The 26,741-nt window shown below is 40.4% G+C and overlaps 1 non-coding gene across 1 annotated transcript; it reads left to right on the plus strand.

The window, feature by feature from the left end:
* Positions 1–1,866: 1,866 nt before the first annotated feature.
* On the plus strand, positions 1,867–2,057 carry LOC123453493. Its single transcript, XR_006632867.1, has one exon. It is a non-coding gene; the product is annotated as a U2 spliceosomal RNA (small nuclear RNA).
* The last annotated feature ends 24,684 nt before the right edge of the window (positions 2,058–26,741 follow it).

The raw sequence follows: 26,741 nt of genomic DNA on the forward strand, positions 1-26,741 counted from the left end.
TGACATGTTGGGAGCTATGAACCAAACCTCGGCCATGTTAACAGAAACTGCCATATAGCAAGTTAAGTTTTTACTTCCTCACCTAATACTCAACTACCAGAAACAAAGACTGCCATATAGCAAGTTAACTTTCTACTTCCTCACCTAATATTCAACTACCAGAAACAATGGTATCATACACCTGGCTAAACACTCCCCCATCCTGCCAGTAGCTGATGGAGAAACAAAGGCATTGCAGTTTAACCAGTAACTCTGTGATCTTTGCCCTAACTATGTCCCCTTCCCCCTACAACTTCTTGCCCTGACCATGTACCCTTCCCCCTATAATCCTATATAAGTCTACATGCAAGAATAAACTCTCGAGGCCTTGATAAACATCTAGCATGGTCTCCTTCTTGTGCCTGTTTGCCTTTTTTCATTCAGGTTAATTTTCCCCTCATTTCCTTGTTCGACTCCCCGCTGGCTGGGGCAAGTGGCGCCCAATGAGCGTGAGGCATGAGGTATGAAGAAAGACCTGAATGTCGCTTGAGTGGACAGCTGTCCCAGCCATTAGACCGCCACCCCACTGGAGGGGTGAGTGAAGGTCTGCATAGAGGTCACTACAGGCAATTCACCTGTAATACAGACCTGCACTGCGATCGACGCAGAAAAGCCCACCTGTGAAACTGATCCATTTGAGGTAAGCGACAAATTCTAGGCAATTAAAGTAAAGACTATTGAGTCATTTTTTTTCAAGGAACAAGAACTGTGGGACTTCCTTTTTGCACTTCTCTTCCTCCTTTTACTTTCAGTTGGTGCCATCACGTGGAATTGCAACATAGCAACAGGGCAACTGAAGCCTCTCAGCCAGGGCTACCCTCTGGCATTGGCTGAAGGCCCCTAGCTCCCTGTGCAAATCCCAACAGCCTGTTTGGGCATTGGCAAAGACCTCCTATCTAGCCTCTCTTCCTATCAACAAAACTGGGTACACAACAGCCAGTAAATGCTCTTGGAGCAGCTGCCAGTTCTTAAAATTGCAGTCAGGCTCATGTCAGGCCCATTGGGGAACCCCCCTCCATGCCGGTTCTCCAACCGGGAATGTTGCTCTGTGGTCTTACCATTTCTCCTCTTTCCTTTTCTATCATGGGACAGACCCTAAGTAAGCATAAATTGTTGAAGGGCTTAAAACTTCTCTCAAGACACAAGGAACACGGGTTAAGATAGAAAAAAAAAGATTTAACAAAGAGTAAAAAGGAGGTAATTGCCATAGTAAAAGATATTTTAAAAGCACAAGGAATTGAGATTTCTTCAAGTTCTTTAAGCAGATTTTTTTATCTTATCAGGAGGATTTGTTCTTTTTATATTTGTGTGTATATGTGTTTATGTGTGCTCATTGTGCTTGCTAGTTGTATCATGTTTGTGACTGTGACTAAAGAGATGAGATGGACGCAGGTGACATTCCTTTCTCTTCTAGAGAACCATTTCAAGGAAATCAAAGACCTAAGCATAGAAATTAAAAAGGAAAAGTTAAATGTCTTTTACAGGAGTGAATTTGCCAGATATTTGTTCTAGATCAAGTTCACCTTACATAGAGGATTATTAAAAACAACAAAACTTCCTCTAAAGAGGTAACTTATAATTTGTCAGATATTTTAAAAAAAGATTGTAATGTCCTATTACTTAAAAGGAGGAGGCAACTGATCTGACTTCTGAGCTGAGCCAGCTTGCCTCAAGATAACAACACAATTTGCCTTAGCTACTCCTAAAAAATCATTCCCAAGTGTGTTATTGGTATTAATGATATTAAATTGTATTAAGACTACTTTCTTTTTAGTAATAGGATTAATCAATTTGGTGTAATTTTTTAATAGCCTTATAAGAAAGATAATCACTTCTCGGCCTTTTGGCTAAGATCAAGTGTAGTATCTGTTCTTATCAGTTTAATATCTGATACGTCCTCTGTCCGAGGACAATACATTAAATGGATTTTTGGAGCTTGGAGTTGGAATAGGAGCTTGCTCCGTCCACTCCACACATCGACCTGATATTTCAGTATTTCCAGGAACGGTGCACCCCTTTGGGAGAATAAAAAAATAACGAAAATATAATTAATGATGGGGTGAGATGAATTGATTGAAGGAACTGGGAAAGAATTGTTCAATGTTGGGACATAGAATGCTTGTTAAAAATGCTTTTTGAGTGGTACTGAGAATGTTCAAGTATGTGGATAAAGATGTGCATATGTAGGAAAGAATTTTCAGGCTAAACCTAAATGCCATGCCTAAAGTTAGAGATTCTTCAACTGTTACAGACTCTTAAGGATACTCTAAAAGTTTTATATAGAGACATAGTCTCAATCTAAATTCATCTTACATTAGACATAGGTGATGCCTATGTTAGGTGGGTCACAAAGTCATAAGTACAGATGTAATTGGAGGTTTAACCAGGTTAAACATAGACAAGAGTCTATCACCTTGTGTTATGCAAATGGGTAAATTTGCTATATAAAAACAAACAACTTTGGAATAGGAAAGAAATGTCAGGATGCTTATCTCTCTGCTCTGTAATTTCATTTCGCTCTTACTTTCCAACATATGCTACTTAAATTCATAGGAAGCTGTACTCTGAAAAAAAAAAAAGATGGAACCCCCTTTATCTCAAACCCCATGCAAGTTTAAGCCATGTGTCCCCCCAGACTCTGACTAGAGACAAAAATGGCCAATTGTCTCTGACAAGGAAAAAGGAATACAGCATATAACTGTGGTTCTCTTTAGTTCATCTCTTATGAACACCTAAAGTCACATCTGTTAGATAAAGTCTCTCACTATACAAAATTTTAAATAGATAAACTGAGTCTTATGATAAGGCCTCACTCATTAACAGGTCACTGATGCTAATTTGTTATGATTTAAGGGTTATAAAACTGACTTTAAGACTCTCTCAGTAAAGTAAATTAGGTTCCTCTTTTCATCAAGGTTTTAACTTTTCTAAAGATAAAGGCTCACATAGAAATGGTTAATTTCCAAAGGTGAAGTACTCATACCTAAAGACATTGTGACTTTACAGATAGCTTCTGTCTTACTTATGCTAATTTTATTGAATGGTCATAACTGGGTTTAATCACTTAGGTTTAAGTGATTTAATTTCAGTAACTATAACTTTCATCTTCCTGGGATATGTTGGAATAGCTTGCTTAAGTTTTATCAAACTTAAGTCATGGGTAAAACATAAAATTGTTTTATGTTTATAAAAATTTCTGTGGTACATAAAAATCAATAGCTATCAAGTTTAAGCCAAAATCATTGGTTGTCAAATAATATTTTTCTTTCAAAAACTTTATCAAGGGTTATATTAAAGTTTACCTAGCTGTTTTGGCTCAAAAAAGACCAAATTCTGCTCTATTGTATGTAAAGTAACTGTCTCAATTTTGGCACCATGATAACATTTTGTTAGATTTGTAACTTACATTCAAAAATTCTAATTATACAAAACAGCCATCTTGATTTTGATGCTACTAAGGCTGCTAATGATTTATTTACTACATTTAAATCTGTGTTGCCTGGTTGGGACTCTCTAAGTTCCTGGATAGGCAGCTTTACAACTGTGGGAGTTTGCCTTCTGCTTCTCTTATGCCTATTGCCTTTTTTCTTCAAGTGTTTAATGAAGTCTATTGTAAATGTTCGCACAGAGGTCCAAGCTATACACTATAGGACATGTACTTGGCTCTCTCAGACTTTATCCTAGTTCTCCCTGAATTTTGTCCAGCTGGTGGCCAGAGACGGATAAGAAGGGAGAAGGAAAATCTAAAACAGAGAAACCTACTAGGTCAAAAAACACTGAGGATAACGTAATCTCCATTATGATGGGCTAAGCAAACAATGATACTTTATGACTTTTAAAATGATAGGTTTATCTAAACAGGTGGTCGGAGGCCCGCAGTGGAGTGTTTCTGGAATTCCCTTAAAATGGAGATTGCTCCAGGACCTTAGAAAAATTAATAAGGCCATGGTACCTATGGGAGACCTACAACCAGGCCTCCCCACTCCAGTATCAATTCCTGCAAGATATTGTAAAATCATTATTGACCTAAAGGATTTCTTTTTTACAATTCCCCTGCACCCTGAAGATCGTCAGCATTTTGCATTTAGTTTACCTGTGGTAAATTTTAGAGGCCCTATGCAGAGATTCCAATGGAAAGTGTTGCACCAAGGGATGGCTAACAGCCCTACGCTGTGTCAAAAATTTGTGGCCCAAATTATAGATCCATTTAGACCTAAATGGCCTTCTTTGTATATCATTCATTATGTGGATAACACCCTCTTGGCCGGTCCTGATCCCACTGAACTCCTTATTTACTCTCAAGAGCTTTCTGGGGCCCTTACCAGGGCTGGTCTTCAGATAGCTTCTGATAAAATTCAATTAAAACCTCCTTACTTATTCTTAGGCTTTGAACTTTTTCGTAACAAAATTCTTTCACAAAAGATTCAACTTAGAACTAATCATCTAAAAACTTTAAATGATTTTCAAAAACTCATAGGAGATATCAATTGGCTCAGGCCTTATCTTAAGCTAACTACTAGAGAGCTTAAACCCTTGTTTGACATCCTAAAAGGAGACCCAGATCCTGCTTCAGGCCACTCATTAACAGCCCCCGCCCTAGAATCCCTAAAGATAGTGGAGTCTGCAATTCTGAGCCAAAGAGTTACTTTTATCTCTTACCAAAAGCCTCTTCTCCTGGTCATTTGTGCCACTGACTTTTCACCCACTGGGGTGTTCTGGAAGGAGGGGCCCCTCTTCTGGGTCCATTTACCCTCCAAAAATTAAAAATGGGGGATTTATATCCCATAAAAGGCTCTCCAAGAAATATCCCTCATCTTGCCTTGTTTGTCCTAAACTTTTTAACCTTTGATACTCAGGGAAATTCAGCTGCTGATCACTTTTGGCACACAAATACAAAAAATATCTTTGCCAAAGCCATGTGGAAAGTTCCTTTAACTTTAAAATGGAATGGCCCAGACCCAGTAGTCATTTGGGGCTGAGGATCAGTATGCTTGTCTGACACCAAAGAAAATGCTGTGAGATGGCTACCAGAGAGGCTTGAAAAACAAGCTGATGATCCTCCAGTGACATCTCACATATCCAGGGAAGAAACACTTCCCTGAGAGAATTTCCCTTTTTTCCCTAACAGGACAAAGCTGGAAGGACCTCTACTTATTTTCATCCTCTCACTCACAATCAAACCCGTTATTATAATTAAAATCATGTCTTTTATATGTCAACAGATTAAAGCCTTTAAGGTGCAGTCTTTACAGGTCCATCATCACAGACTGGAGCTGGGGATCGAGGCATTGCCACTGAAGACCTACCACCTGCAGCTGTCACTCTCCCTTTATCTTACATTCTGTACTTATTTACTATACTGCTGTCCTCTACACCTCTGCTATCACTGTGATCTACCTGTCTTGGCCAAATAGTTACCCCTCCTTTAGGAGATGCATAGGACTCAGACCTATACCTATCAGCTCACAATAAAGTGAGTGTGATATGAGCACCAATGTGGGTGCAAGGCAGAGCACCACAAGGGAAGGTCCCTATCTGACCGCTTCTGAATTCCCTGAGAGAAAAACCTGACTTGCATGGAGGTGGGTACCATAACTATTATCACTAAGGCTGTGCCTTGCTCTCTGGCCACATAGGCCCTGCCTCCCCTCCCCAAATCTTTGGTACCAAGGGCCAAAGATTGTGGGAAAAAGACATCCCATAGGAGGAGTCGGGTCCCTACTCTCCCAGTTGGTTAATGCCCACCGCTGCAAAGTGGGCCTTCCCCTCTTTTTGTATAAAAGAAGGGAGGAGATGTTGGGAGCTATGAACCAAACCTCGGCCATGTTAACAGAGACTGCCATATAGCAAGTTAAGTTTTTACTTCCTCACCTAATACTCAACTACCAGAAACAAAGACTGCCATATAGCAAGTTAACTTTCTACTTCCTCACTTAATATTCAACTACCAGAAACAATGGTATCATACACCTGGCTAAACACTCCCCCATCCTGCCAGTAGCTGATGGAGAAACAAAGGCATGCAGTTTAACCAGTAATTCTGTGATCTTTGCCCTATGTCCCCTTCCCCCTACAACTCCTTGCCCTGACCATGTTCCCTTCCCCCTATAACCCTATTTAAACCTACATGTAAGAATAAACTCTCTAGGCCTTGACAAACATCTAGCATGGTCTCCTTCTTGTGTCTGTTTGCCTTTTTTCATTCAGGTTAATTTTCCCCTTGTTTCCTTGTTCGACTCTCTGCTGGCCGGGACAATGTGAGAACCACTGTTAGTGGTTTTATATGGCAAGAATGTTGATTATTAAACACCCTGCTAAAGTAGTACAAAATTGAGGCATATGTCAGAGGTACCCTAAGACATATTCTTATTTTATTAACATGAGGGTGGTTTTCAGAAACTATTATCTACAGTGGAAAATAGTTCCAGTTGGTGTTTTAAAAGAATATGCTACTTTTAGCACATTGTATTACAGAATGGATTGAACTGTATGTTGTCATAAATGTGGTTATGTATTCTGACTGTCACAGACATCACTGGCTTTGGGAAAAAAATGGGTTCATAATGTTATCCCTTGCCTATCACTGGATAGTTTGTCCCTACATTCTGTCACAGGATCTTGGAGCCCTTTTCAAAGTCTTTTGCTCTTTGTCCTCAGGAGCTGACACACATGGGTTCAGGAAAATCTCTGCTTGCTCAAGGTCTTCTGTTCTGCCTGCTTCCTGTAGTGACTCCTGATGTACCAAGACCACTGTCCACAGTGCTGTTTCTTGGTGTGACACAAAGATCAAAGCCTCAAGGGTGTTTAAAACCCCAGGGCTTAAAAGGGCCTTCACTTTTGACTTATGGTCAAGATGGCAACCGCCTAAACTGTGCTGTGCCTCCCCGGGAAAGAAAGGCAAGGCAATAAGGGTTCACTGGGTCTTTTAGGGGACAGCAATCTCTAATTGATGGCCAGTGGGAGGGTACAGAGGGAAACAAAAAGGAATCCCTGATTCTCTCGCTCTTGGGTAGCCCACCAGTCCCCCAATCCCTCCAAGCAGCCGCTGTACCCATAGTCCCAACTTCAAGATACTCCCACACTTTCTGCAGGAAAGGGGACCCAGGCCAGCATCATTCCACTTCCCTCACTGCACAGGGGTGATTACCATGCTATCCCCACCCACGTGTGAGGGTGGGCAGGCTCCGCCCACTGGCCTGCTCAATCTCAGGCTCGATGGGTCCATATGCCTGCTACAAGCTCATTGCACACCTGCTTGTGCAAGCTTAGCCTGATCTGCCCATTTACCCACTTACTACTCTGGCCACTCACCCCTTCACACAGGAGCTCAGGCTCACTCTGCCTGTCAGCCCATCCACCCATGCTAGCTCAGGCCCAATCCCCCATCTGCCCTGCCAGCCACAAGATGGTGTCCCACTGCACGCGAACTCAGGCTGCTTCCATGTCCCAGTGTCCCGACACGCAGGAGTTAGGGCTGCTTTGGTGCTTGGTGCTTCAGCATCCCGCCATGCGGGAGCTCAGGCTGCTTCCATATCCCACTGCCTGAGAGCTCAGAAAGCTTTGGTGTTCCTGCCACACCAGTTTAGGTTGCTTGCTTTGGTGTTATGCTGAGGGAGAGCTCAGGCTGCTTTGGCATCCAGCCTCAGGCTGCTTTAGCTTCTGGCTTCACATGAGCTCAGGCTGATCCAACTACCCATGAGTTAGCTCATCTGCTTGCCTGGCTGCTAGCTAAGGCTAGCTCCCCCAAGAGGCACCACTTCTCCCACCTATGGAGACCACAGTCCTACTCACCCTGCCCATACACTATGATGGGCAGACCACAGCACAAAAGAAATAACATGAAAAATCAAATGCAAGTGAATCCAGTAAGATCACCCAGTCCTACAATGAATATCTCCAAACAAAACATAGAAGAGACACTGGGGTCCGAACTCTAAAATGAAGCTCTGAGCAATGAAACCCTGATCAAGCTACTGATAGAACATGCAGAAAAGCAACAAAGGACTGATAATTGTGTGGATGCTGCCATCACTAGACTAGACTTAGTAGATAAGAAAGTGGAAGGAGTTCAAAGACAGTAAAGAGATATGAAGGAGAGTGAAAAAAAAAAAAGGACCTCAAAAATCAGCTAGCGATGCTAAATGAAGACATAAAGAAATGCAAGGATGCATTCCAAGAAGCATCAAGAAAATAAGAAGATGATGTGAAAAGGGAGCTCGACAGAGGGATAGAAACTATACATAGAAAAGTAGTAGAAAAGGCAAACCTAATTGAACAAGTCCAAAGCTCTTTAGAAGCTCAAAAGAATAGTGTCAGCCACGTGGAGGATAGAAACTCAGATCTGGAAGACAAGATCAAAGAAACAATTTGAGAGTTCAAATTTTTCAATAAGCTCAAAAATTTCTGTGAACAGAACATGAGGGAATTGTGGGACCCATTAAGTGTCCTAACATCCAGATCATGGAAATACCAGAGGGGAAGAAATTCAGACCAAAGGTATGGAGAACTTATTTAACAAAATATTCAAAGAAAACTTTCCCACTATCTCAAAAGAAATGCCCAGCCGGGCATGGTGGCGAACGTCTTTAATCCCAGCACTCGGGAGGCAGAGGTAGGAGGATTGTGGTGAGTTTGGGGCCACCCTGAGACTCCACAGTGATTTCCATGTCAGCCTGGGCTAGAGTGAGACCCTACCTCAAAAAAAAAAAATAAATAAATAAATAAAATAAAATAAGGCCCATCAAGACACAAGAAGCTAACAGAACTCCAAACAGATATTACCAAAGAAGAAACTCTCTAAGACATATTGGCATTAAGACTCTAAACACTGACACCAAAGAGAAAATCCTAAAAGCAGCTAGGGAAAAACAGCACATCACTTTTAAAAGTAACCCCATAAGAATTACTTCAGACTTCTTAATGGAAACCATGAAAGCCAGAAGGGCCTGGAATAGAACACTGCAAAGTCTAAGAACCTATGGCTTCCAATCCAAACTACTTTACCCAACAAAAGTATCCCTCATAAGAGATGGTGAAAGAAAAACTTTCCATGACAAAACTCAGCTTTACAATTATATGAACACAAAACCAAACCTACAGAGAATATTTCAGGAAATTCTTCACACAGAAGAATCAAATAATCAAACTCAAGAGAAGGAACAATCTCTACAAGAAGCAGATCACAATAATCAAACTCAGAGAAGGAACAAAAAACTTCAAAGTCCATGAAAACACCAAACCACATATACCAACACAATATGGCAGGTATCAAATCAAACCTTAAAGTCATCACCCTAAATATTAATGGCCTTAATTCACCCATCAAGAGACACAAGCTAACAGGGTGGATCAGAAAATTAGACCCCTTAATCTGTTGTCCTCAAGAAACCCACCTCACCACTAAAAACAGACACCTCCTCACAGTGAAAGGGTGGAAAACAATATTCCAAGCAAATGGGAATAAGAAACAAGCAGGCATAGCTATATTAATATCAGATAAAATAGACTTCAAACCAAAAAAAGATTAAAAATACAAAGAAGGCCACTTCCTACTTATCAAGGGAATGATCAATCAGGAGGATATCACAATCATAAATCTTTATGCACCAAACCCAGGGGCACCACAGTTCATAAAACAAAACCTACTTGAGAATAAAACAGAAATAACCACCAACACCATCATAACTGAGGACTTCAATACACCATTATCAGTAATAGATCATCCAAACAAAAGCTCAAAAGGGAAGAAAAAGAGCTCAACAAAACCATAGATCACTTAGACCTAATGGATATCTACAGAACATTCGATTGCAAATCCACAGACTACACATTCTTCTCAGCATCCCATGGAACATTCTCTAGATAGTATACTGGGTCACAAAGCCTGCATCCATATATTTAGGAAGATTGATATAATTCTCTGCATGCAGATCACAATGATATGTTGCTAGAAATTAACAATAAAAGGCCCACAAGCCCCTGGCCAATTTGATCAAGCAAAAAAAGAGACACTTCAAATTAACAAAATTCAAAATAAAAAAGGAAAGATCACAACAGACATAAATGATATTGGGAGAATCATCAGGACATATTTCAAAAACCTCTACTTCACAAAACTGGATAATGTGGAGGAAATGGGTAAATTCCTTGACACATACCATCTACCAAAGCTAAACTGAGAGCAGATTAATCTCATAAACAAACCTATCACACTCACTGAGATTGAAAAAGTCATTTTTTAAAAAAGCCTCCCCAAAAAGAAGAGTCCAGCACCAGACGGCTTCTCAGCTGAATTCTATCAAACCTTCTTGGAAGAACTCAAACCAATCGTTCTCAAACTGTGTCATACAATTGGAGAACAGGGAAAGCTCCCCAACTCCTTCTATGCAGCTAGTATCACCCTAATTACAAAACCAGGCAGAGATGCCACAAGAAAATAAAACTACCAGCCTATTTCCCTGATGAACTTATACACAAAGATCCTGAACACAATCCTTGCAAACTGAATCCAACAACACATCAAAAGCATTGTCCACCTTGATCAAGTGGGATTCATCCCAGGAATGCAGGGGTGATTCAACATATGGACATCTGTCAATGTAGTACACCACATAAACAAGGTTAAACACAAAAACCACATGACCATTTCAATAAATGAAGAAAAGGCCTTTGACAAAATACAACATCACTTCATGATCAAAATATTGAAGCTCCTAAGCCCAAATAATACTTAATGGAGAGATTCAGGAGGAATTCCCATTGCGATCATGAACAAGACAGCATATCTCCTCTCACCTCTGCTCTTTAATATAGTACTTGAAGTCCATGCTCAAACAATAAGACAGGAGAAAGAAATAAAAGGGATAAAATTTGGAAAGGAAGAAGTTAAGTTAACTCTATTCACTGATGACATCATTCTATATGTAAGAAACCTGAGAGACTCCATCCCAAAACTCTTGAAAGTGATTAACTCCTATAGCAAAGTATCAGAATATAAAATCAATTCACAAAAATCAATAGCCTTTCTATATGCAAATAACAAAGATTCAGAGAAATAAATAAGGGTATTGGCCCATTTTCAATACTAACAACAACAAAAAAAATACCTTGGAATAATGTTAACCAAGGAAGTGAAAGATCTGTACAATGAAAACATTAAAACACTCAAAAGAAATTGAGGAGGACTTGAGAAAATGGAAAGACCTCCTGGATAGGCAGAATTAACATTGTGAAGATGCAATCCTACCAAAGGCAATATACAGATTTAATGCAATTCCAATTAAAATCCCAACATTGTTCTTCACAGAGATAGAAAAAAATGATCTGAAAGTCCATATGGAAAGGCAGAAGGCCTCAGGTATCCAAGCATACCCTCAGCAAAAGAAATACCTCTAGAAGCATCACCATACTTGATCTAAAGCTATATTACAAAGCCATAGTAATAAAAACAGCACGGTACTGGCATAAAACAGGAGTATAGACCAATGTAATAGAATTGAGGACCCAGACTTTGGGTCAAGCAATTACAGCTACTTGATATTTAACAAAGGTCCTAACAATATAGGCTGGAAAAAAGACAGCATCTTCAACAAATGGTGCTGGACAAACTGGATAACCATATGCAGGTAATAGAAACATGATTCACACATCTCACCATGCACAACACTCAAGTCCAAATGGATCAAAGACCTCAATATAAGACCAGAAACTCAGCACCTACTGGAAGAAAATATAAGAGAAACTTCCCATGATACAGTAATGGAAAAAGATTTTCTAAACAAAACCCCATTAGCACATGATCTTAAACAGTCACTCAACCAATGGAATCACATGAAGCTGTTTCTTCATAAACATACTATAAGCAAAGCCAATAGGTTACCCACAGAATGGGAGAAAATATTTGCAGGTTATCCAACTGACAGAGGCCTAATCTCTTGAATCTAAAAAGTACTCAAAAACCTAAACAATAAAAAGTCAAACAACCCACTCACAAAATGGGGCAAAGATCTGGACAAGGAGTTCAGAGAGGAAGAAATACAAATGGCAAACACACACTTAAGAAAATGTCCATCATATCTAATAATCAGGGAAATGCGAACTAAAACAACTATGAGATTCCACTTTACCCTAGTAAGGATAGCAAACATCAAAAAATCAAATGAAAATAAATGCTGGCGAGGATGTGGAGAAATAGGAACCCTCATCCACTGTTGGTGGGAATGCAAGATGGTACAACCACTTTGGAAAGCAATATGGAAACTCTTAAAAGATTTGACTATAGAGTTACCAACAGACCCAGTTATTCCCTTACTGGACATGTACCCTAAAACCTTCAAGTCAGTCCAGAGAGATTTGTTCAACCATGTTTATAGAAGCCCAATTTGTAATAGTTAAGAGCTGGAATGAACCCAGATAGCCATCACTAGAAGAATGGATAACTAAGATGGGGTATATCTACATGATGGAATTCTACACAGCAGTAAGAAAAACTGATACAATGAAATTTGAGGAAAAATGGTTGAAACTGGAACAGATCCTTCTCAGTTAACTTACCCAATCACAGAAAGATAATCAATGCATAGTCTCAGTCATCTACAACACCTAACCTGAATCTACCCAAAATGCCAACATACCCAGCAAGCATCTCGAGGACTAGACAATAGCATGGTGGGGAGGGAGGGAAGGGTACAGGAAGTGGTGGAGGACACAAATATAGACCCAAACAGCAATGGTACCATAAAATTCTACATCCTAAAAGGCAGACCAAATTGTTGAACCTTCACCAGGCCCTTAGAGGGAACACCTGAGTCAAAAGGCACTGGAGAGGGTACGATGAAGATTGACCTTAATGTTCTACAGTTTCTCTCTCTCTCTCTCTCCTCTAACTCTTTCATATTAATTATCTTTTTCTTCCTTCTCTTAGTGGGCACTGACCTGTAACTCCCAGTACCAGTAGGTGGCTATTATCCACAATGAGCTTTTGATCAGAGAGACCTACAAGGTTTCCTAAAAGAATTACAGATTTCTGTCAGAGTACTTGATGACCCACCAAAGGTTAGTGGATAGACCCTACTGCTGAAGACACCATATGAAGTTTACACATAACATGGAGTGACATGGTTGGAAGCTGGAAGAGAGTCAGTCCCCAGACAGTCGTGTCTAGTGCCAGAATGTGCTACATGGGTGACTGGGGGAAAATGACCCATATCTGTCCAAGAAACTCATGGTCTAACCTACTCACCAGCAAATAACCTGTTGTGATGCTCACACAAGTGCAATAGTGGCATACTGCCATGGTGGGAAACCAACTACTCTTGATTTGGCTAACTGATCCACTCAGTGGTACAGGACCCATAGCTGGAACTAGGAAACGTGTCTGAACCATATCTAAACATGAGCCCACTCTCCATTATCAAGCTACCACCAACCATGGACTACAAGAGGGCCTACACCTATTAAATTCTCTCTCTAAAAAAAATAAGGGCTATCCCATTTATCTGGTGCTACCCTTACTCTCCGTTGGCAAACCTGCTTCTCATTTTCAGATAGACACAGATCCTAAGGAGAGAACCACCCCATCATACCTCAAAATGGCCCCAGCTGAAACTAAGAATAATGGGCAAAACAAGCAAGTGTGCTGTTTTCTTGGTGAACCTAGTACCAGTACAAGGGTGAAGGAGATAGCCACAGAGAACAATCAACTCCTACCAAATCAGATATCTGGAGACACAGAGGCTACCAACAGCTCATCACTGAAGCAGACCCAAAATGAACCCAACATGACTCAGGGAAATTTTGCAGAAGAGGGGGCAGAAAGAGTGTCAGAACCACATGTTGGGTCATGATACACAGAGACATTTCCTCCTACCCATAACTGTGGGGTAACTCCACAATGCATGACCCATGTACCTCAGCAAGGAGGGGCCAGGAAGAGGGGCTATTACATGGAGGAGGCTAACAATGGTACCAACTTGCCTGTATTCACTGATTACAATAAAACTAATAAAAAAATTAAAAAAAAACAAATAAAAGACCCTTGATGCGGGGAAAAAGAGTTCAGATTCTGCTTGACTTCTCCTTTTACAAAGAGAATGTGATTGTTAATCTCTAGTTGTCAATTTAACAAGATTTAGGGTCACCATGTGAATAAATATCTAGTCTTGTCTGTGAGGGATTTTTTTAGATTAGATTAGTTGAAGTGAGAGGCTTCATCTGAAACTGCTGTGTTCCTGAACATTGTGGAAAAAAAAAAAGACTCTAGCTGAGCATTCAAATTTCATTGTTTTCTACTTCCTCTATGCTGGTGACAACGTGATGCTAGCTGTTTGCCCCTGCCATACTTTCTCTGCCATGATAGACTTGCTCTACACTTTAAGGCCAAAATTAACCCTTTTCTTTAAACTGCATATGCTCAAGTATTTTATCCTAGCAACAAGAAAATAACTGATACAGGAAACGATACTTCACTGAGTATCAGACCATGCCTTTCCCCACTTTCCCATCTTTCCTGACTGCCCCCTAAGGTAATTGTATATAAGTGGGAACAAATGGGCTACTGGCTCTATGAATAATATCATGGACTGTGTTGATTCTCTTCCAAATATAAAACTAACTAGCTGATAAATATAAAGTTTGGAGAAAAACCCAGCCAACAGTCACAGGAGGTTTACCAATACCAACAACTCTGTAGAAGAGTTTCAAGCTTCATTCATTGCCTCAACAATCTGAGCTTGGTATTCTCCCATTTCTTGGGACACCCTCCTGCTTTACAAAAGCTCTACCTTCTTCCTTTCTCATAAGTTCTATAATAAAATCTTTCTAAACTTATTTGAAAAAAAAGAATAAAAAGTCTTACCTTCTGTTCCATTCTGCTACCCTCAGCAGAGCACCCCCTCTAGTTCATTGTCTCATCCTCAAAATAGCTGCTGAAGTTCCTGGTATCACAAATTTCTACTGCTATCTTGAAAAGTAAGAAGGAAGGAAACAAAAACAAATGGGTTCTAAATGACTGTGCATGCCTTTCTCTTTTTGTAAAATAATATTTTCCCAGAAGCTTCCAAGAAGACATTTCCATGCATCATATTGTCTAAGGCTGGGTCATGTGACTACCCTAGCTGACAAGGGAATCTGGAAAGATAATGTAGCATTTTTCTCCATGTTTCTGGGTTGGCTTTGATATATGGTACAAATGAAGTCAAGATAAATGTGTAATAGGTACACTTGTGAATAACCAACTTTGACATATTTCAGCCAATCAGACCTACTTAGACTAAACTACTTAAGAGTTACACTATGGACCACTCACACAGAGTCCAGATCAAAAACATCTAAAATTGTATTACTTGTTTATATGACATTTTCCCTGCCTCAAGATGACACTTTAAAAACTAAAAATAAATAAGAATGACCCATTGAAATTAAGGTCTAAGATTATATGACAAGCAGAGCATTTTCAAATGCTATCTTTAAAAAGATAAAAATTGGTGAAAGAGGCTAGTTTATAAATTACTTTCAACTAAGTCTTCCCTGTATCTGAAGGCCTCTCTACTGGAGTTTGTGGTGGTTCTATCTGGTTGTACAAGTAGAAATGGGCATTGGAAAGAAATAGTCTACTATAGAATACATTGTTTACTGTCAGGGGTAAAAGGTGATATCTTAGTTTTTCCAGGTACTTGCTGCAGGTTTGGAGTAAAGTCAAACAGGATTTGCCTGGCTCATTGTCTCCTTGATTGTCTGAGCATAATCCTGTTTACTCATCACACTCACACATTTCCACTCCAGATACTTATCTGACATGGCTTTCTTTCTCATTTGTCATACACTTTTATCCATTTCCTCCTGAGAAACTTATATGCTATCTAAACATTAATGTGTTTTATTTTGTCTCCAATTTTCTTTAAGGCATAACAACATGTACAAGTACAAATATAAGAATAGGATGGGGCTGGAGACATGGTTTAGTGGTTAAGGCACTTGTCTGCAAAGCTTAATGACCCAAGTTTGATTCCCCAGTACCCACATAAGCCAGATGCACAAGGTAGTGCATGCATCTGGAGTTTTTTGTTTTTTGCCATTGCTGGAGGCCCTGACATACCCAATTCTCTCTCTCTCTCACTATATGCTGCTTCCTCTCTTTCTCTCCTCCTCTTTCTTCTTCTTCGTCTTCTTCTCTCTTTCTCTCTCTCTTGTTCTTGCTCTCTTGCTCTCTCCTTCCTTGCTCTCTTTCTTTTTCAAAATATTTTAAAAATTAAAATTAAAATTTCAAAAGTAATAGGATGGCTACAGTATAAGTACTTGAGATCAAGTTAGAGATTGCAGTTGAGTCTATTCTTAACCTTCATGGAAGTTTCCAAGGTGTTCATATGAATGCAGATGGGGATCAGGTCAAGTCATAAGACTGGCAAGAGCAGGGGCCCAGTAATCAGGAGCAGAAGCCATGTACAGACAGAGGAGCACCACTATATCCTACTGAGGCATCATCTTCCAGACATGCCAGCAGCACTTAAGTTAGTGGCCCACATCTTTAACTTATCCTGTTTTGTCTTCTGTTAGTGTTTCCTATCAACACCCCAGTGCATCTTTCATACATAAATTCTTATCTCAGTGTTGACTTCTGAGTAAATCCAACCTATGTCTAGTACCTACAAGAGGTACTTAATAGTGCTGGTTGAAGGAAAAACATAAACAAAAAACATTTATTTCCAATTTTCTCCAGAACACACTGAATGCCTGTGTTCTTAAAACTTTATAATTTCTTAGCTCAACAGAATTTTACCAATTTTGCACTGGGGAAACAAAGTGCTAGGAAAGGTGAATGGGTCCAGATTCTCAGGAACCAATAATGAGGTATATGTAGAGACAGGATATAGAGGAAAAGCGAGGAGGACAAGGGTAAGGGAAGGAGGAAGATCAGAAGAAGGAAGGGGAAGCTGAGATATTTTGAAGATCTGTTGGATACAACTGGGGGCACAAAGTCTAGCAGATATGAAGTCCATAGAGCAGACCAGCTAGACATTCAAGTCAGAGATAATATTGATGTCTTGAGTCTGAAGTCAGCAGGCTGGAAACTCAGGAAACAGTCTTGGAACAGGATTATTTCTCCTCAGTTAGGACCCTCATGTGAGTGATGAAGCCCACCCTCATTATGGAGGGTGATCTGCTTTTCTTAAAGTGAGCTGACTGCAAGTGCTTATCACATCTGCCAGACATGCTCCTGGCATCACCTGCATTTGTGCTGACTAAACAGCTGGGTGCCCTAGTCACCTAAGATTAACGATTGCAGCAGGAGCCCATGCTCTTGACATAGTTCTTTAGTCAGCCCTGTCCTGGTCACGCTTTCCTCAGTCTTACTCTGCTTGATTTTCTCATCATCCCTGGACTCTCTCTACACGAGGGAGGCTCCTTGCATCTTCACTCTGCTTTACCATGGTTTCTCTGCTGAATTGGACTCCATGCTGGAGCACTAACCACTTAAGCTGGGTCTAGGGACCTTTCCACTATGCATCAAGCAGTCCATTGCCCTGGGCCTCAAACAAGACATGAGAATCTCCTCTGATTCCTCAAACAAAACAAAGTTTAATTCATGGAACTAAACATAAAATACATGTCAAATGGCACTTTTGTTAAGAGAAGGGGAATGTGGCAAAAGAGAACTGCAGCCTCTGGGGGAAGAGGAGGGAGAGGCATGACTCATCTTGAGTATTTTGGTTGGAGCACATTTTGGTGATGTTAATGTCAAAGCATGCTGGAAATGTTTTAAACAAGCATTATTGACACAGGACTTCAGATAAATAAATGTTTCCATCTCAACTGACTCATTTTCTGGAAACACCTCACATGGTAATACATAAAAAAAGAAGCAAGAAAAAGGACAGGAAATGAGGAGGGTCAAAAAAGTACATTTTATGGTTTTGGGGATATGAGTAAAGGTATAAAATGTTAATAAATGTTAAGAATTATTTTTACATTCCTGAAACATTCATTGTCAGAACAAACTTGGCAAGCGCAAAACTGTATTTTCTTTCAACAAGAATGAAATTTATTCTTTCCAAGAGTAGAATTTGGAGACTGGTGTAAATCATACAACATGATGTAGGCAGAGTTCCAAGTTCACATTCAAGTTTTCTGACAATTTGTCCAGTGATTTTCCACTTTTCTAGGCAGTTCATTTTGGTGTGTGGGGCTGGCTGTTGACATTTTCTTGTTGTGCTTTTTCTTCCAGTTTCACAAGTACAAAGAAAGAAACTAATATTGTTTCTTTTAACCTTTGAAACATCTCACAAGGTAAGAGTTATTTTCTCTAACAGTTGAAGTTGGATAACTTGCCAAACATCACAATAGGGGCTGAGGAGATGGCTCAATAGTTAAGAGCGCATGTTATGCATTCATGGGGAGGGGAGGGGGCTGAGAGGACCTGAGACCAAAATTCAGTTCCCCAGCACTCATGTAAAAAGGTGAGTATAGAAGTAACCCCAGTGACAGGCTACTCACTGGGGCTTGCCAGCTGAAAAGTGGCAGGTCCAGATTGTCTCAGGGAAACAGGCAAATGATCTGGGAGGATTAAGGATATCTGACAGTCTCCTCTGGCCTCCACATGGGTGCACACAGGGAGCATTCATCTGTACACACATGTGCATACACCACACACACATAGCATCACACTACATATGTGCTACACACACACACACACACACACACACACACACACAATAAAAGAGTTACAACATGTTCACATTGGCTTCAGAAATATTTGGGTCTGGGAGCAGGCAAGGATGGTTAGTGGATTGCAGTTGGATAGGAGGAACAACTTCTTTTATATTTATTTAACAGAGTGCGGATAAAAAGACACCAGGTAAACTGGGCGTGATAGCACACGCCTTTAATCCCAGCACTCAGGAGGCAGAGATAGGAGGATTGCCGTGAGTAGAGGCCACCCTGAGACTCCATAGTGAATTCCAGGTCAGCCTGGGCTAGAGAGACCATACCTCGAAAAACAAACAAAAAAACAAAAAAACAAAAAACAAACACCAGGGCTTCTAGCCACTGCAAATGAACTCCAGAGGCATGCACCACTTTGTGGGTCTGGCTTTATGTGGATGCTGGGAGTCAAACCCAGGCCAGCTGGTTTTCCAAGCAAGTGCTTTTAAGTGCTGAGCCATCATCCCAGCCTGGAAGAAACAACTTCTAATTTTTCATAAAAGCCCAGTAAGATAACTATGGTTGACAGCAATTAACTATATAGGTCAAAATAGTGGAAGTATTTTTAAACATTTTTTACAGTTGTTTACACATGTACAAAATGTGTCTCAATCACAGTCCCCTCCCATCCCTCTCTTTTGCTCTTATGCCCCTGTATTGCTCCCACTGTACCCTTTCCTCCCTCCAACCAGCCCATCTGCTATTTTAATATTGTTGTTTTATGTTTGCCCTTATTCATTATCCATGATGATTGGTTGATGGGTCCAATATTGTGCAGGTAACGACAGCCACTGTGGAGTCATGAATGCAGCAGCCATCACGTGTCCAGAATATAACATTCCAAGCACTCCTCCTCATAGTCTGGATAGTTCATTTTTTTCTGCTACTTCTTCTGTAATGTTCTTTTAGCCTTGGTGGTTGTGATGGAGATGTCTCATTTAATGCTGAGCATTTAAATGTCACTTTTATTTTGAAATGAAATTTGCAACACAAAGAAATAACAAATGTCTGAGATGATGGAGCTACTAACTACCCTAGTCATATACATTGTTTGTTGTGTTAGAGATTTAACTCCGATCCTGGAGCATGCTAGACTGGGTTACATGATCAGACTTTAATCATACACAATGCATACATGTATCCCATGAAACATCACACTGCATCCCATTGAGAGATAAAATTATATCAAGTAAAACATTTAAAACTATTTACAAAAATGTCCAAGTTCACAGCAAACCCAACAGTGCTAAAAAGGACATCTCCAGTATTTTTTTTTCAGAAATCTTCCTAATAATATTTAAATTTTGGCTAGAGAGATGGCTTAGTGGTTAAGGTGTTTACCTGTGAGGTTGGATTCCCCATAAGCAAGGTGCACAAGGTGGTGCCATGTGTCTGGAGTTCATTTGCAGGGATTAGAGGTCTGGGCATGCTCTTCTTCTCTCTCTCTCTCTCTCTCTCTCTCTCCCTCCTGCTTTCTCTCTCTCTTAAATAAATAAATTAAATTAAATAATTTTAAAATGAGTTTTAGATTTGAGAATGTCTATTAACTAAAAAGCTTATGAAGTATGAAAGAGAAGACTCTTTCCTTTTATCCATTGTGCATTGCACACATCTGTAAGAAGCTTCTCTGAACATCTAAAACATCCTTCACATTATTAATTTCTAGATACTAGAAGAATAATAAGATTTTATTAAACTTAGAGATGCAATCTTGAAAATGTAAGAGACATGATTAGAAAGGAAAAAGAATCTGGTATTCTGTAGCTAAATCATTGTATTTTAATCTATTCTTGAAAATGCATAATTCAGTCTCTAATAAATGGGTAGACCTAAGGGTCAGTGCTTGTATTCCTCATTTCAGAGATGATAATAAAATTCAGGGAATTCTTACTTTTATATCTGAGACCAGTTATTTCCTCAGCCAATTCTTTATTTAAGTAAGTAGTCTTAGGCTTTGAAGTATGTAGACATCAAGACTACTGTTTCCCTGGACAGAGAGTGGTGACGTGAGTCCATGATTTTCCTTTAATAACTGAATGACTTGGCCAGAGAGGCTGGGATATTGGAGTAGTTTGAACCTTAACCTCCCTTGGTGCTACAAGCAGAGGAAATCATTCAAATAGAAGAGTTATAGTCAAGAGTCTGGGACTTGTGCTTATGTAGTTGCAGATGAAATGCATAAGGTTATTATAAAAAATTAAATGAAACACTGAGCATCAAATACTTTAAAATATGTCTCTCTGGGGCCGGAGGGATGGCTTAAGAGTTAATGTATTTGCCTGCAAAACCAAAGGACCCAGGTTCGATTTCCCAGGACCCACATTAGCCAGATGCATAAGGGGACATATGCGTCTGGAGTTCGTTTGCAGTGGCTGGAGGCCCTGGCACACCCATTCTCTCTCTACCTTTCTCTCTCTCTCTCTCTCCTCTTTACCTCTTTCTCTGTCAAGTAAATAAATAATAAAATTTTTAATACATCTCTCTGGTAAGCCTCAGCTAATATTTAAGCCAATGCCTTCCAAAGTTGGATGGATATTAGAAACAATGAGGGAATTTGATTTTAAAAATATACGAAGAACAGAGCCTTAGTCTATTTGATAAACCTGAGACTGTCCAATTTCTAGATTATACTGATACATATCAAGGATTGGAAACCTCTTGTTGAAACATCGACAACAAACATCTGTCCATATTTTACATAAACCACACGCTATGCTGTGCTCAATGCCAAGGACACAGAGAAGAATGTATGTGTAATGGTTCAAATGCAGAAACACAGAAACCAATTTAACTTTCTTAAATAGGAACAGATTTGGTAGGGCTGTATGAGTGTTTAAAACAAAATAGCTGACAAGTTATAACAAAATATAGACCCTCATCTTCAAAAATGACTGTGAGACCCAGAGTAGTGGAGCAGGCAGCTGAGGTAGGAGGAATAGTGTGAGTTCCAGGTCAGTCTGGGTTAGGTGAGACTCTGCTTTAAAAAAAAAAAAAAGACTAAATAAAACTGGTAAAATTAGTGTATTCAGGCAATTGCAAGTTCCACCACAATTAGAAATGGGGAAAACTGGAAGACCACCATCAGGAACTACAGCATTCGAGGAGACCCTGCCTTAGGTGCCACCTAGGGATCTAGACTTTATCTTGCCCACCACATCAGAACCCTCCAGTCTGAGACTGCTGCAGGACTCAGCACCTTCTTGCGTTGCTCACTCCCACAATACCTGCAGCCACTGAGGATAGCCCCAGCCTGGCCTCCACCTTCCACATCTTCCACATGAGGTTGTCTAGAAAATCAAACTCACATTTGGAGACTGGAAGAGAATGCTTTAAGCTCTCTGGGGGTACAGAAAGGCACACTGGAAAGAGGTCCCATGTGATGAAGTTGTCCATGTATCACACTCAGTGTGGATAAATGCACTCATCTGCTAAACCAGCCCAACCTGGGAACAGATGGCTGTTTTGTAGAGTTCTGGAGGCTAAAGTCCAAGGTGTCTGCAGGGTCAGTGGCTCCTGGGTCTTCTCTCTGTAAGGTTCACGAATGACCAAGACCATGTAGGACCACTCTGAGACAAGGAACAGCTGTTTATTGGGGCCTGAGCTGTGGGGCTGTCTCAATGTCTCACAGAAGGAGAGAGAGAAAACAGCTGGCATGACTCTGGATAGTTTGGGTTTTTATAGAGTTTTCCCTTTTTGGAGGGGGATACAGAAGAGAAAGGACTGGGGAAGGCAGGGAACAGCAGGGGCCAAACAGAGAAGCTAGATAGTAGGGGGTGGGGGCAGAGAACAAAGGGAGGAAGAGGAGAAGTCACCAAGAGAGAAGCCAGGTTGTCTCTAAGATAAGATCAAATACTATGGCCCAGGGCATTGTTAAATCAGGGAAGTGGGGCTTAGACAATATAAATATCTAACGTTGTATCAGTCAGGCTGCTGTTGCTCTCTTCCTTCATTTCCCCTCCTTCTTGGGACTCCTGTCCTACCAAACACTCTCCTTAGTTTGAAGACCAGCTTCTCATCATATCCTCACATGATCTTTCTTCTTGGTTCACACACACCTCGAGTCTCTTTCTCTTTGTATAAAGAAACCATTCCTACTAGATTAGTGCCACACTAATGACCTCTTGTGCCTTTAATTGTCTCTTTAAAGGCTCTATCTCCAAAATGTCATCAAATAGGGCTATAACCTGTGAAACCAGGGAGGATGCAGTTTATCCCATAAGCACAAGTAGGGCAGGCCTGTGCCAAGAATAATTTGCTCTAAGAGGAGAGGATTTGAACAGGAGGCCCCCAAGACTAGTGTGTACAGATTGCAGCAGCAACATAGCACACAATATGGCTGAGCCTCTGTTCATGAGTCATATGACTCAGAATCGAGCTGATACATAGAAGCCTCTATGCTCATTCATTCTTCTTTTCCAGTCCAATTGTACAGTTCTCGACTAACTTTAAGTGCCCAGCAGTGAAGAAAGGGAAGGTACAAATTCCTCCCCATAGGCTGTTGCTGACCTGAATGAATCCCCTCTCCTTTGACTTCAGGAGTAACTTGGTTGCAAAGGGAAGTGACCAAGACTTTTCCATGAGCACCATTTATGAACTGAAAAATTCAGAATGAAAGAAAGCAGGTTGAGCTCTCAGAAAAAGAAAACAGTGCTAAGACCCTTACATAGAAATCTTTAAGTCTCAGATCAAAATACCTCTAGCTACTATGGTTGGATTGTTTGTGCCCCTTGGAATTCATGCTAAATAGAACCCCTTACATCATGGTAGTAAGAGGTAGGGATCTTGGGGCCATGACAGTTTTGCTGTCATGAATGAAATTAGGTGCCCCTTTAAAAGAGGTCACAAGACACCCTCATCCCTTATACCAGGTATGATGCTTTTTATTGACAGTCAACTTGACAGGACCTAAAATCTCCTGTTAGGGACTATCTAGATCTGGTTAATTGAGATGGGAAGACCCACTGTGCGGTGGTACCATTCCATAGGCTTGGTACCAGGAGTGTATGAAAAGAAAAGAGATGGCTGGGCTCTGGAATTCCTCATTCCCTGCTGCCTCACTATGGATTGAACATGTTAGTTACCACAAGCTCCTTTTACCATGATGTAACCTGGAACCGTAAGATGAAGCCCTTTCTCCCTTAAATTGATTTTTGTTGGGTGTTTTTTTCCTAGCAACATGAAGGTAATTAATATACATGTGAAGATGTAAAGAGAGCAAAGTGTTATATTTCTCTACATTTCTTTATACCTAGCCTAGAGAAATACAGAAGTCACTTCCTTGTAGGAGGTTCTGCTGATGGTAGACAAACAGGAGGCTCTGCTAATGGCGGGCAAACAGGACGCTCTGCTGGCATGAACAGCATTTCCTGGGGCCTGCACTGTTGAGCAAACTCTTTAAGACAAGTGGGATCCTGGTCACAGGCCTTCCTCACCCCCCCCCCCATGCTTCAACAGATCTGTTTACAAGTTCCTATTCTGTTTTTTTTTTTTTTAAACTTTTATGGCTGTAACTGTCACATGTAAATTGTGATTTATGGTTTAACTCCCATCCTGTATTTTTTTTTTTTCCTAACATCATGTGGTTATTTCCAATAAAAGCTGACACTCAAAAGAGTTCAGGGCTGCTGCCCCTTGAGATTACCTCTGGGGCACAGACCTGGTATACCAGACTTTCTTCTTTTTCTTTTCTTTCTTTTTTTATCCAATAAAATTGCCCACATTCCATGAGTTGATGGTCTTACTTGTATGACACTGGACCCCATAGTAAGGATACATCTGGAAGGTACCACCTGAACCAGAAAGGAGCTCTCCCCAGACACTAAGTCTTCCAGTGCCTTGATGTTGAACTTTCCAGCCTGTAGAGCTATCAGCATAGGCCTGTATTTCTTATAAACAACCTAATCAAAGAGATTTGGATATAGTAGCTTGAACTGACAATAGCTAAGGAGACTGACATATAGAGGTGCTGTATGACACAGCAGAAAATGGAAGGATCCATATTTGAATAGGGGCCAAATGTTTACAGTGTCTAGAAACCCAAGTCCTCTGTCTTTCCCAATCTCTTTGATAGAGTTTACAGTTGAAACTTTTTGAACCTATGTCTGTCTCATTTTTCCTCAATTTATTTCTGCTTTTTAATCTTTTTATGAACAAAATACAAAACATCTATAGTTTTATGTGTAGATACAGAATCTATAAATATCCACAGCAAGTTCATAAAGTACTTTCATTGCCCAAATGGATATTTCAATATTAAATATATATAAAATGTTGAAGAAACTTTTTTTTAAAAGCCTGTAAATCATCTAAGGCAATTTTATTCTTTACTCCCTTTTTCTCACTGACTCTGACTGTTTTATTTAGTCATGAATTGTTTGTTTGTTTCCAGTTGCTCTATTAGTGTTATAGGATTTTTCTTTCCATGTATCCCTTGAACATCAGCTTGGCAATGAGTTTTATTTCATTCCAAAAGAAAGAACAGGATGTGACTACAGTCATGTGACTTCAGGGTATAAGGTTTGGTGGTGACCAAGACCTAGCAAACCACTCTGAGGCAAAGATGAAAGCTTTTATTCAGGAAAATCACAAAGTGTCAGGGCTGACTCTCAAGAGCAGAGCCCAGCCAACCTGAGTTTGTAGATAGTGGGCTTTTAGGGCTCCTTCAGTTGGGGGAAGGTGAAGAAGGGAAAATTGAATAAAAAAGGTTTCTTTAGGGGAGATCTAAGTAGCCAGGGTGTAAGAAAGGCTACTTATGAGATAAGGGGGCAGGAAACCATGGCCTGGAGGCCTGGGGGCATTATTAGGCAAGGAAGGGATAATAGCAATTTGCTGAGGAATGTGGATAATCCACTTCCTTATGTCTGTTGCCATCCTGCTGTCCTTGGTGACTCCATTTTGAGAGCCTGTCACAACCTAACAGAGGGGTCAGGTACTCAATTGGTACATATTTGCCGGGTATCTTTCATGTGCTAAGCTCTGTCTTTGACAGCACTTAGCAGTAAATTGGCAGTCAAGGCACCATATCTTATAGTGCTTACACCCTATGGAGGAAATGGACCGCAAACATGCAACTAAAAATTTAAAAAATGGTTAACCATGGTTGTTTTGATGAAGACAAAACTGAGGAAGGGCTGAATGTGTCTGAGATTTGGATAGGTGGTTGGGAGTAGCATCCGGAGGCAATGACATTCAATAAAACTGCATCAGGCTATTTTAGTCATTAGCATCCAATTATACTCATTACCCAAACAATTAACAAACCCATAAAGGTAGTTATTGCTTGTGTGAACACATGAAAGCCAAAGGAAACAAAGCTGGCCTGCAGGTGATGATAGGCTTGGGATGTGAGAGAAATGAAGATGGTGGGATCTGACAGCTTGCCATACCTTAATGATGTTTCTCTCTGTGTATTTTTTTTAAAGTTTTATTTATTTATGTATTTATTTGAGAGTGACAGACACAGAGAGAAAGACAGATAGAGGGAGAGAGAGAATGGGCGCGCCAGGGCTTCCAGCCTCTGCAAACGAACTCCAGGCATGTGCACCCCCTTGTGCATCTGGCTAACGTGGGACCTGGGGAACCAAGGTCCTAAGGTTTCACAGGCAAGCGCTTAACCGCTAAGCCATCTCTCCAGCCCATCTCTCTGTGTATTTTGAGGTTCTTGGTTTCTTGTTGCAAGCATGAGGCCTGGAGTTCAGGATTCCAGAGCCTATATAAATGTCAGGTTCTTGTAGTCCTAGCCTCAGAAGGCAGAGCCAGGAGATCCTCAGAGAAATTTGGCTATACCAGTTGAATCTGTAAGCTCTGGGTTCAAATGATAGACCCTGTCTCAGTTCAATAGGAAAGATTAGCCAATGAAGACATTTGATGTCAACCTCTGACTTCCACATGCATGCACACCCACCTGCAAGTGTGCCTATGTGCATATGAACAAGGATACACACATGATGCATGCAAACCACACACACATGCCCATGCAAAAAGAAGGTAAGTACAAAAGAGAAGCA

The sequence above is a fragment of the Jaculus jaculus genome, chromosome 11 (genome assembly GCF_020740685.1).
Source record: "Jaculus jaculus isolate mJacJac1 chromosome 11, mJacJac1.mat.Y.cur, whole genome shotgun sequence".
Taxonomy (NCBI): domain Eukaryota; kingdom Metazoa; phylum Chordata; class Mammalia; order Rodentia; family Dipodidae; genus Jaculus; species Jaculus jaculus.